The following is a 12,433-nucleotide window of genomic DNA, read 5'->3' as shown; positions in this document are numbered from 1 at the left end:
GTGAAGTAAGTCAGAAAGAGAAAAACAAATCTTGTATATTCATGCATATATGTGGAACCTAGAAAAACTGTACAGATTAACCATTTTGCAAGGCATAAATAGAGCAACAGATGTAGACAACAAACGTATGGACAACAAGGGGGGAAAGCTGTTGGGGGGGTGGTGGTGGGAGGAGTTGAGAGACTGGGATTGGCATGTATACATTTATATGTATAAAATAGATAACCAATAAGAACCTGCTGTATAAAAATATAAAATAAAATTCAAAATTAAAAAGAAATAAAATTTAAAAAATAAAACAGAAAAAACAATTATTCCCTGCACATACATGTATTCATATGAATAAATTATTTCCATGCTTATATCTGTAAATACAAAACAGAGGAATAAAATCTACCTTGAACCAAAAACAAAAAAGAGAAAAAAACACAGAACCCACCAGTTACACAGAGGAAAACCGTATCAGGGCTCTTGCTCCAGTTGTAAACAATTCTGAAGTTGCTCAGTGGTGGGGAATCGTCTCCCATTAGGCCAGCAGACCCCACGCAACAAGCGTCCTCATTGCAAAGCTGGGGCACCGTGCCGAGGCATCTGTGAGTAAACGTGAGCTGAGCCCCAGGCCAGTTGCTGCTGAACTATTCCCACCCGTCCCAGGTAAAACACCTGAATATATACAAGGACTTGAAAGCCTAGAGGAAGGGCCATAGAGCCACACGAGTGACAGCATGCCGGCCGACTTGGTACCTGCAGGCCAGCCAGGATGGTTCTGGCCCTGGGTGCTCTTCTGGAAGATTTCCATTTCCCTGCCTGAGATACCCGTCCTGTCCCTGCCCCCACTGCTTTTTTCCTTCCTCACCTCTGCCCAGGGAGAAATTCCAGCAGCAGTTATGGGTGACACATCCTCTTCTTTAGCAGGTGGCAGCCTGGCAACTGCTGCAGAAAGTCCAGCAGAGCCCCACTCACACTGGGCCACCCACAAAGCCGTGGCCTCTCACTCCCTCCCACCAGCCCAGCCCCGAGACTGCTGACAGGGCAGAGAAAATGGCGTCAGGCACGGCTGCAGGGGCTCTTGCTGCCTGGAGTGGTATTTATATTGATCTCAACCCAGGCACACCTGGGGAGGGCTGGCCGGCACGGTAAGGCTGCCCAGGTCAGCCAATCATCGCCCCTCAGGGTCTCACAGTTGCAGAAAATGGAACTTGCTGAACCGGCCAGGTCCAAGGAACAGGTGTGGGCTCCTGAGAGTCAGGATAGACAAGGGGCTGCAGCTTTGGCTTGTTTTCTAATCATTTTATCTGGCCCATGAGTGGGAGACAACTTCAAGAAAACCCTCTCCTAATGAGAGGAACCCAGGAGTCAGGGAGAGGAGGGGTGGGTGGTGGTTGGAGACAGAGGCCTTGTGCCCCGGGTGCAGTGGAAGTCTCTGGAAGACCAGGTGGAGGGAGGCCTCACGGAGTGATGCCCAGGGTCACAGACCTGTCGCAGCTGCTGTTTGTTAGTTCAAGTCCTGCTCTGAGGTGCTCTGTGTCAGCTCTGAGCGACAGGTGAGCTGGGGGTGCTCTGCAATGAGGGCTATGTGCACGGTTCCTGTGTGCCCAGCCCTGCCACGGTACCTGCAAGGGTAGCTCTGTATCCTGGGAGGGGCCTGACCACGAGAGCCCCGTGGGCTGGGGTGGGGGTGGGGTACCTGCCCAGGTGAGCTCCATATTCTGGGATTGGTCTGACCACGAGAGCCCCATGGGCTGCTGGGGACCTGGTAAAAGATGTCAGGACAGTCAGTGAAGCCACCGAGGATATACCTCCAGTTGCTCCTAATTCCTACACCCTGCTGGTCATTCTACCAACCACCAGGACATGGTATTCTGTATTAGTCTTCAATGATGCCTTCTTTTGTATTCCATTAGTCCCAGAGTCACAAGAAATTTTGGCTTGTGAGTGGCAGGACTCAACATACAACTAAAACAATACTTCTGGGCCGTCTGGCCCCAAGGGTGCAAAAATTCCCACACCGTCTTTGGGGAAAGCTTAGCTAAAGACCTAAAAGTTCTACCTCTGGAAAAGGAAACCCTCCTTCAATATGCAGACGACATTCTGATCGCCAGCCCTACTAAGGAGGCCTCTGAACTACCAAGCCAATAAAGGATAGAAGTTGTCCAAGGAAAAGCTCAAATATCACAGACTGCGGTGACCTGCCTGGGCTTCATTCTCGCAGAAGGTCAGAGAAGCCCATCCCAGGAAAGGGAAGAAACCATTTTCAGCCTTACCCCTTTCTAAAACTAGAAGACAGCTTAGGGGTTCCTGGAGAGGCCAGAGTTTGCTGCTTCTGGATCCCTAACTACAGTCTACTAGCTGGGCCTCTATATGAAACACTGAAAGGAAAAGATGATGATCCTTTTGAATAGAATCCAGAAGTGGCCTTTCAAGAATGGAAAGAGCAGTCAATTCAGACCCTTGCCCTGGAACTCCCTAATTTAGCTAAACCCTTTGACCTTTACATTCCCGGTGAAAGGTGAATCGCCATTGGAGAATTAGTGCAAAAACTGGGACCACTTGAAATGGAACAATGCAAGAATGCCATCCAGGTAGGATAAACTACGGTCACTAAGGGGCTTGGCCCACTGCCACATCTGGCCAAGATACTGGCGGTATCTAAAAACCTGGAAATCAGCAGCCCAAAAGGCCACCTCCCTCCTAAGGGAAAAGGACCCCACGTGGTGATCCTAACCACCAACCATGCCCTGAAGTTGCAGGGTTCGCTCCGTGGGCACACCGACCTCGAGTGAGGAGGCCCTCCAACTCCAACATCCAGAGAGATAACCGGGGGCAACAGGGCACCATGATGACTCGTGTGAACATCACTTGACCTGGAGTTTCTCTCATAAAACAACAAGGGTGTGTCCCAAAAGAGTAGACTACTGCTTGCAGGACTTACTGCACCCAGAGGGGAGCTAATAATCTTGGCGGGGGAACAGTATACCACACTGTCACCATAGAAAAGCCTACAGACACCGTGATGATGGTGGCCAATAAGACCGGCTGGACTCCTGTTTACTTCAAAAGGCTGTTGACTCAGTAGCCATCATGGTCCTTGATCACCACTGACCCTGGACTGTCTGGGAGTTGAGCGGGCAGGGCTCTGACACCTGGTGCTGTTTGTACGTTAATTCAGGGGCCTAATTGAAGAAAGCGCAGACTACTGGTCAGAGCATCTAGGCTGGCAGAAACGGTCAGCCTAAGGTGGCCGAACAAATGTGGGGCGGGGTGAAACCGGCCCCCACAGTGTCTCTGCACATCTCTTTCCTGGACCCTTAAAGGTCATTAGAATCTATAACACTTCCAATGCTGGTGCTCAGGTGGACGAGCAGGGAGGCAGGGGTCCTGGGGACAATCAACGTCACCGGGAGGCTGCTGGGGAGAAGCTCTGACCCTCGCCCCAGGGTATGAGGGCTCCCAACTCAGCACTCAGCAGTTACAGAAGAAGGGTCTGCACCCTCAGCACTCCAAGAATGAGGAACGGGACAAAAGGCAGAGGAGGGGTTTGTCCCCAGCAAAGCCCATTAAAAATCCCTGGGAGATAAAAATAGAATCTGGGCAATAAAGTCAAGTCTAACCTTTTTTATCCTTTGTGCGTTGTCTAATTTCACGTGCTCCTAGGGTCCCGCATGCAGAGGTTCCACACCCGGCACTTCAGACCAGATTTCCTAGTGCAGAATGGCTGGGTCGACACCTCAGCTCCTGGGGCCCAGTGCAGACTCCACGATATAGAGCCTGAGCTACAGCCAACCCGGCCCTCGAGAGCTCCGCCGCCTCCCTCCCTCCCACTGACTCTGACAGGATCTCTACACAGCAGCCCAGCCCACAGCCCACGGGGTAGTGCATGCTCTCACCTCTCCATTCTCTGATCAAAATATAAAGTTTCCTTTGCTTGTGAACCAAACTCAGTCTCGATCTGTTGGCCCCAATGACACTGGGCAGGGGGACACTTGTTGGGGTCCACTCTGGAGGATCAGTAACAGAAATTGAGACTATTGTAACCTCAATGAACAGATGTGTGAGCCAAACTGTAGTTAACATAGAACAGTGTATAAGGCTCGGGTAAAATAAGATGTTTCTAACACTTCCATTTGATATTTCCATCACTTTTTATAAGCAAGTTCAGTGAAAAGGTTTGTCTTATTTGTCAGGTCAATATTAGAGAAACGAAGTGATTTCTTTCCAAGGATGTACAGCTAATAATCTTGGTTAAACCTTCAATCTTGTTTTAAATGCTTTTCCATTGAAAATGATACCTCTCTTTCAGCTCCCCCATTTCTGAGAAGTATAAAATCTTATAATTTATTATTACCAAAGGGGAAAGGTGGGAGGAGGGATAAATTAACAGTTTGGAATGAACACATACACACTGCTATGTATAAAATAGATCATCAACAAGGAACTACTGTATAGCACAGGGAACTACACTCAACATTTTGCAATAACCTATAAGGGGAAATAATCTGAAAAAGAATAGATATTTTTATTGACATCATCTATCAATGATAGTTAAAGTGTAGCCTAAGGGAAGCTGGTGGTGAGTGCTTCTGACGCTGAAGACTTCAATCATCTAAAGTTTGGACTCTGCCTACTTCCCAAGGCCCTTAATGAACATATGTGTAGCCGTAGCTTAAAAACTTCCCCAGTTTGGGTTTCGGGGAGACACTGATTTTGAAAAAGCCCTGGTGTTCTCCTTACATGAATGGGACTCTTCCTACTGCTAAAACATGTCTGTCACACCCAGAGGATGGTATACCGTCTGATCGGGAAGAGTTTGGAAAAGGCATCTCATCTCCTCATCTCCTGGTGCTCGGGTTCACCCCTCCAGCGTCTTTACTAACAGTCTCCCCACTTGGAGATGTCAGCACTGTCAACATCCTGTTGCGTACAGTTTGGAATTTGTCCAGAGGATGAAGCGGAAGGATGAGGAACAATGAGAGACAAGTCCTAGGTGTTCAGACAGGCACATGTCACTCTAATTTCCAATCAGGAAGACGAATTGACCAAAGGCTAGGGTTGCCCATGGAAACAGTATAGGGCTTGAGGAAATCCCGCTGCTTTGTGGCCAGTTCCCATAAACACAAGTTGAACAATGGAACTCAGGGGCAGTAAAATTCACAAAACTGCAGAGTTGAAAATATCCATCACTGAAAAATGTCTTGAGGAAAGTCAGAGAAAAGGACTTGTAAGCAAGGGAGAATGGCAGGAAAGGGATTTGAGGAGGTAGAAAGGACTCGCCATTAAGCACAAGAAAAGGAGCTGAACATTGCCAACATTGCAGTTGGCCAAAAAGGGTGTATGCGTTTTTTTCTGTATATATTCAAGAAAAGGGCATACACTTTTTTAGCCAACCAAACAGGGGGGCACTGGAAGTCAATACTACAAAAGATATCACTTCGCATCTGTCAGAAGAGCCATCCTCATAAAGCGTAAACAACAGAAATGCAGGACAGGGCAACGAGAAGAGGGAGCCCTGTGAGACTTATAGTGGAAATGTATATTGCCAACGGCCATTCTGGAGAAGTGTATTGTGTTTACTAAAGCATCTAGAAAATGAGCTACAGAGCATAGGGCACTTGCACTCATGGGCGTATATCTTGGGAAAAACAAAAATTGAGAGGACACAGGCACCCCAATGTTTACCCCCTCTCTGTTTAAAAGATCCTCGACTAGGATATAACTTAAATGTCTCTGGAGGGAAGAAATGGATAGAGATGTGGTACTTAGGTAGAGTGGAATATTATTCAGCCTGGAAATCAATGAAATATGGCCAGTTGTAACAACTCCGGAGGAGTTACGTATGATCATTCTAAGTGACAGAATTCAAAAAGAAAAAGACACATATCATAAGATATCACTTAAAGGTGGAATCCAAAATGGCTACACATGAAATAAATTACAAAACAAAAACATAGTCAAATATGTAGAAAACACGCATAAGGCTGCTAAACGGGAAAGGTGGGGAGGGGTGAGGCATCATCCAGGAGGTTGAAATTAGCAAAGATACCATTCCAAATACCAAACTGATAATCAACAAGGCCTACACGGTAGCTAAAAGAACTGCACTCAGCACACTCAAGTCACCGGAAAAGAATATATACGACTGGTAAGAATCTGAAAAAGAATTTATTGATGTCTCTCTGTACGTGAATCAAGTGGATGTACAGCAGCAAGAAACAGAGCTTTGAAAATCAGCTGAAACCAATATAGTAATAAATTGAAAAAAATAAACGACAGAGAGACAGAGAAAACCTCTTACAACTTTTCCTCAGGGACGGTGATGCAACATGGATTGAACACATCTAGACCCACAGCAGGATGAGACATAAGGCTGGAAACTGTTTGCGCTAAGAGAAATGTGAGGTTGGGTGAGGAAATGCACACCCTTTAAAGTAATACTACCTGGTACCCATTCAATGGGTCCCAAATCTGCAGGTTCAAGGGATCTTCCTACAGCTAAAACATGCATGGAAAACCCAGAGGACTGTACACCATGTGATCGGGAGATGTGTCTAAAATGCACCTCATTTATCCTCTCCTGGTGCTCCTGTTCAGCATTCCAGCCACGTTACTTAGAATCTCCCCACTTGGAGAATCAGCACATTTAAACTTCTGTTTCACACATTTTGCAAATTGTGAGGAGGATGAACGGGAAGAGGGGGAACCGATAAGAGAATAGTTGTAGGGGTTTGGACGGGCACATATCACTCTAATTTCCCATTAAGAATAAGAATTAAAGAAAGGCTCAGCCTGCCTTGCCGGAGCCAAAATAGGGCCTGAAGCAATCCTGCGGGTTTGAGGCCAGCTCACAAAAGAACAACTTAAAAAATGGAGCTCAGGGTCACTGCAATTCACAAACCTGCAGAGTTATAAATGAAAACTAACGTCCAAAAATATGTTGAGGTAAGGCAAAGAAGAGGATCTGAATGCAAGACAGAATTGCAAGAAACAGATTTCAAGAGATAGATTGGACTCGTCTTTAACGCACATGAAAAGCGGCAGAATTTCGACAATGATGCAGTTGGCCCAAAAGGGCGTATGCGTTTTTTCCTGATTATATCCAGGAAAAAACGCATACGCACTTTATGGGCAACGAAGCAAGCAAGCAATGCAAATGTGCACAACAAAGTAGTCTCATTTCCCACCGGTCAAAAGGGCCATCCTAAAAAATTGTAAAAACCAGAAATGCAGGACAGGCCATGGAGAACAGGGAGCCTTTATACGCTGATGGCCAGTGTGTGAACTGCCGAGAGCCACTCTGGAGAAGTGTATGGTGGTTCCTAAATCATCTAAAAAACAGAGCTACGGAGCATAGGACACTTCCAATCATGGGAGTATATCTAGGGAAGTCTAAAAATCAACAAGACACAAGCACACCACAGTTTAGGGCTACTCTGTTTACAAGAACCTCAACTTCAGTACACCTTAAATATCCCAGGAAAGAGAACAATGGATAAAGAAGATGTGGTACTTATGTACAATGGAATATCTCTTCACCATGAAATCAATGTAATAAGGCTAGTAGAAGGATAAAGAGTGGATTTAGGTCCGATAATACTACTTGAAATAAGTCAAACAGAAAAAGAAACATATCATAAGATATCACTTATAGAGGGAGGGTAAATATGGCTGCACAAGAAATGAATTACAGAACAGAACAGTGTCTCACATTTAGAAAACACACTTATGTCAGCTTAAGGGGAAAGGAGAGGTGGGGTGATGCATAAAACCAGAGTTTGAAATTAGCACAGATACCGTTCAATAAACCAAATAGGTATTAGACAAGATCTACACCTTGCTCAATGAACTGGCCTCAACACACCCTATACACCGCAGAGAAATATATCTGAGTAATAAGAATCTTAAAACCCATGTATTGATATATCTCCATAAGGGAATCAAGTGTGTGCAGAGCGGCACAAACACAGCAGTGAAAATGAGCTAAACCCCATTATAGAAATAAATTTTAAAAACAAAACGCTGAAACAATGAAAGAGAGAAAAATTCTTACAAAATTCGCTCAGGGGCTGTGATGCAACCTGGATTGACCACATATAAACCCACAGCTGGATAAGACATAAGGCTGGACACTTGGGGCTGAGAGGATTGGTGAGCTTTGGTGAGCAACTGCCGAAAGTTTAATGCAATACTTCATGCTACTCAGTCCAAGGGTCCCAACACTCCAGGTTGAAGGGAATCTTCCTACAGCTAAACCATGCTTGGGAAACCCAGCGACTGGTATACCATATGATCGGGAAAGGTTTCTAAAACACACCTCATTTTTCCTCTCCTGGGGCTCCGGATCGACATTCCAGCCGCTTTACTAACAACATCCCCACATGGAGTCAATGCCTTTAAGTTCTGGTATCACACAGTCTGCAGTTAGTGCGGAGGATGAATGGGAATAGGGGGAACCAGTGAGAAACTAGCTGTAGCGGTTTCAATGGGCACATGTCACTCTAATTTCACATCAGTAAGAAGAATTAACCAAAGGCACAGCAAGGTGCCCCAGAAGAAGAATAGAGCTTCAAGGAATCCTGCGGTTATGGGGCAAGATCACAAAAATAAGAGCTGAAAAATGGAGCTAAGGGCCACTGCAATTCAAAAACCTGCAGAGTTATAAAGGCCAACTATTTTAAAAAAATATATTGAGGTAAGGCTATGAAGAAGCATTGAAAGCAAGGCAGAATTGCAGGAAACCGATTTCAGGAGGTACACTGGAATTGCATTGAAAACATATGAAGAGAGTCAGAACCTCGACAATGATGCACTTGGCCAAAAAGGGCGTATGTGTTTTTTCCTGAATATAGTCAGGAAAAAACGCATACACACTTTTTGGCCAACCAAGCAAGCTTGCAAAGGAAATCTGCACTACAATGAAGTCTCACTTTCCCCTGGTCAAAAGGGCCATCTGAAAAAAGTGTAAAATCCATAAAGGCACGACAGGCCATGGAGAACTGGGAGCCTTGTTATGCTGATGGGCGGGATGTAAACTGCCAACAGACACTCTGGAGAAGTGTATGGTGTTTCCTGAAACATCTAAAAAACAAAGCAACAGAGCCTAGGGCACTTCCACTTATGGTCCTATAGTTTAGGGAAATTAAAATCAAAAAGACACAGCCACCCCAAAGTTTGGGATGGCTCTGTTTACAAGAACCTCATATACGGTAGAAGTTCAATATTGCAGAAAGTGAAAAATGGATAAAGAAGTTGTGGTACTTACGTACAATGCAATATCACTCAGCAATGAAATCTATGTCATCAGGCCCGTAGCAGCATAATGAGTGGATTAAGTACGATGAATCTAACTGAAATAAGTCACACAGAAAAAGAAACATCATAAGATATCAGTAATACACGGAATGTAAACTTGGCTACACAGGAACTGAATTCCAAAACAGAACAGGGTCTCAAATTTAGAAAACCAACTTATGCTTGCTTAAGGGGAAAGGTGTGTTGGGGTGCTGCATAAAACCAGAGATTGAAATGAGCACAGATAAAGTTCCTTAAGCCAAATATGGAATAGACAAGAGCTACTCCTTGCTCAACGAAATGGACTCAACACCCCATATTCAACACCTAGGAATATACCTTCCTAGTAAGAATCATAAAAGCTATGGATTTATATATCTCTGTAAGAGAATCAAGAGTGTGTACAGCGGCATTAAAGCAGTGAAAATCAGCTAAATCCCATATTAAAAATAAATTTCTTAAACAAAACACAATGACAGTGAAATAGAGAGCAATACTTAAGTAATTCATTCAAGGCTTCTCATGCAACCTGCATTTACCATATCTACACCCAGAGCTGGGTGACACATAAGGCTGGACACTTGGGGCTCATAAGATTGGTGAGGTTCGGTGAGCAAATGCAGACCCTTTGAAGTCATATTGCATGGTACCCATTCCATGGGTCTCAACTCTCCAGGTTAAAGGGATTCTTCCTTCAGCTAAAACATGCATGTGGAACCCAGAGTATGATCCACCGTGTGATCGAGAAACGTGTTCAAATGTGTCTCACTTTTCGTTCCCTGGTACTCGGGTGCAACATTCCAGACGCTTTACTAACACTCTCCTCACTTGGAGAGTGAGTGCCTTTAACCTCCTCTTTGGCCCAGTTTGCAATTTCTGCGGAAGATGAACAGGAATAGGGAGAACCAATGAGAGACTAGCTGGAGGTGTCTGGACGGGCAAATTTAACTCTCATTTCCCACCAGGAAGAGGAAATAACCAAAGGATCAGCGTGCCGTGCCGGAACCAGATTAGGGCCTGAAGCAATCCTGCGGTGTTGTGGCCAGCTCACAAGAAAGCGAGTTGAAGAAAGGAGCTCAGGGGCACTGTAATTCACAAACCTGCAGATTTATAAATGACAGCTATTGTCTGAAAATATACTGAAGTAGGGCTGCCAAGAAGACTTCAATGCAGGGCAGAATTGCAGGAAACTGATTTCAGGAGGAATCGGAATTGGATTGCATTTAAAACACAGGAAAAGAGGCAGAACGTCGACAATGATGCACTTGGCCAAAAAGGGCGTATGCGTTTTTTCCTGAATATATTCAGAAAAAACTCATACGCCCTTTTTGGCCAACCAAGCAAGCTTGCAAAGGAAATCTGCACTACAATGAAGTCTCACTTCCCCGCGGTCAAAAGGGCCATCTGAAAAAAGTGTAAAATCCAGAAAGGCAGGACAGGCCATGGAGAACTGGGAGCCTTGTTATGCTGATGGGCGGGATGTAAATTGCCAACAGACACTCGGGAGAAGTGTATGGTGTTTCCTGAAACATCTAAAAAACAAAGCAACAGAGCCTAGGGCACTTCCACTTATGGTCCTATAGCTTAGGGAAATTAAAATCAAAAAGACACAGCCACCCCAAATTTTGGGACGCCTCTGTTTACAAGAACCTCGTTTACCGTACAAGTTCAATATCACAGAAAGTGAAAAATGGATAAAGAACTTGTGGTACTTACGTACAATGCAGTATCACTCAGCAATGAAATCTATGTCATCAGACCCGTAGCAGCATAATGAGTGGATTCAGGTACGATGATTCTAACTGAAATAAGTCACACAGAAAAAGAAACATCATAAGATATCACTAATACACGGAATGTAAACTTGGCTACACAGGAACTGCATTACAGAACAGAACAGGGTCTCAAATTTAGAAAACCAACTTATGCTTCCTTAAGGGTAAAGGTGAGTTGGGGTGCTGCATAAAACCAGAGATTGAAATGAGCACAGATAAAGTTCCTTAAGCCAAATATGGAATAGACAAGAGCTACTCCTTGCTCAACGAAATGGACTCAACACCCCATATTAAATGCCTAAGAATGTACCTGACTAGTAAGTATCTTAAAACTTATGGATTGCTATGTCTCCAAAAGAGAATCAAGCGTGTGTACAGGGGCATAAACGCAGCAGTGATAGGATTGGAGAGGTTCGGTGAGCAAATGAAGACCCTTTGAAGTCATATTGCATGGTACCCATTACACGGGTCTCAACTACCCAGGTTTAAGGTATTCTTCCTTCAGCTAAAACATGCATGTGGAACCCAGTGTATGATCAACCATGTGAACGGGAGACGTGTTCAAATATGTCTCAGTTTTCCTCCCCTGGTACTTGGGTGCAACATTCCAGATGCTTTACTAACACTCTCCCGACTTGGAGAGTCACCGCCGTTAACCTCCTGTTTGGCCCAGTTTGCAATTTCTGCGGAAGATGAACAGGAATAGGGAGAACCAATGAGAGACTAGCTGGAGGTGTCTGGACGGGAAAATTTAACTCTCATTTCCCACCACGAAGAGGAAATAACCAAAGGCTCAGCATGCCGTGCCGGAACCAGATTAGGGCCTGAAGCCATCCTGCGGTGTTGCGGCCAGGTCACAAGAAAGCGAGTTGAAGAAAGGAGCTCAGGGGCACTGTAATTCACAAACCTGCAGAGTTATAAATGACAGCTATCGTCCAAAAATAGACTGAAGTAAGGCTGCCAAGAGGACTTGAAAGCGGGGCAGAATTGCAGGAAACCGATTTCAGGAGGTAGACTGGAATTGCATTGAAAGCATAGGAAAAGAGGCAGAACGTCCACAATGATGCACTTGGCCAAAAAGGGCGTATGCGTTTTTTCCTGAATATATTCAGGAAAAAACGCATACGCCCTTTTTGGCCAACCAAGCAAGCTTGCAAAGGAAATCTGCACTACAATGAAGTCTCACTTCCTCCTGGTCAAAAGGGCCACCTGAAAAAAGTGTAAAATCCAGAAAGGCAGGACAGGCCATGGAGAACTGGGAGCATTGTTATGCTGATGGGCGGGATGTAAATTGCCAACAGACACTCGGGAGAAGTGTATGGTGTTTCCTGAAACATCTAAAAAACAAAGCAACAGAGCCTAGGGCACTTCCA

At 45.0% G+C, this 12,433-nt stretch overlaps 1 long non-coding RNA gene across 1 annotated transcript in view; it reads right to left on the bottom strand.

Annotated features, from left to right (window-relative positions):
• LOC307181253 overlaps nucleotides 1-12,433 on the bottom strand; it is a 325,092-nt gene that overhangs the window by 297,674 nt on the left and 14,985 nt on the right. The gene's annotated exons all lie outside the window — the stretch shown is intronic.

The sequence above is a fragment of the Stenella coeruleoalba genome (assembly GCF_951394435.1).
Source record: "Stenella coeruleoalba genome assembly, contig: scaffold_204, whole genome shotgun sequence".
NCBI classification, from domain to species: domain Eukaryota; kingdom Metazoa; phylum Chordata; class Mammalia; order Artiodactyla; family Delphinidae; genus Stenella; species Stenella coeruleoalba.
Note: the sequence above shows the minus strand (reverse complement) of the source record. Positions and strands in the feature narration are given on the sequence as shown.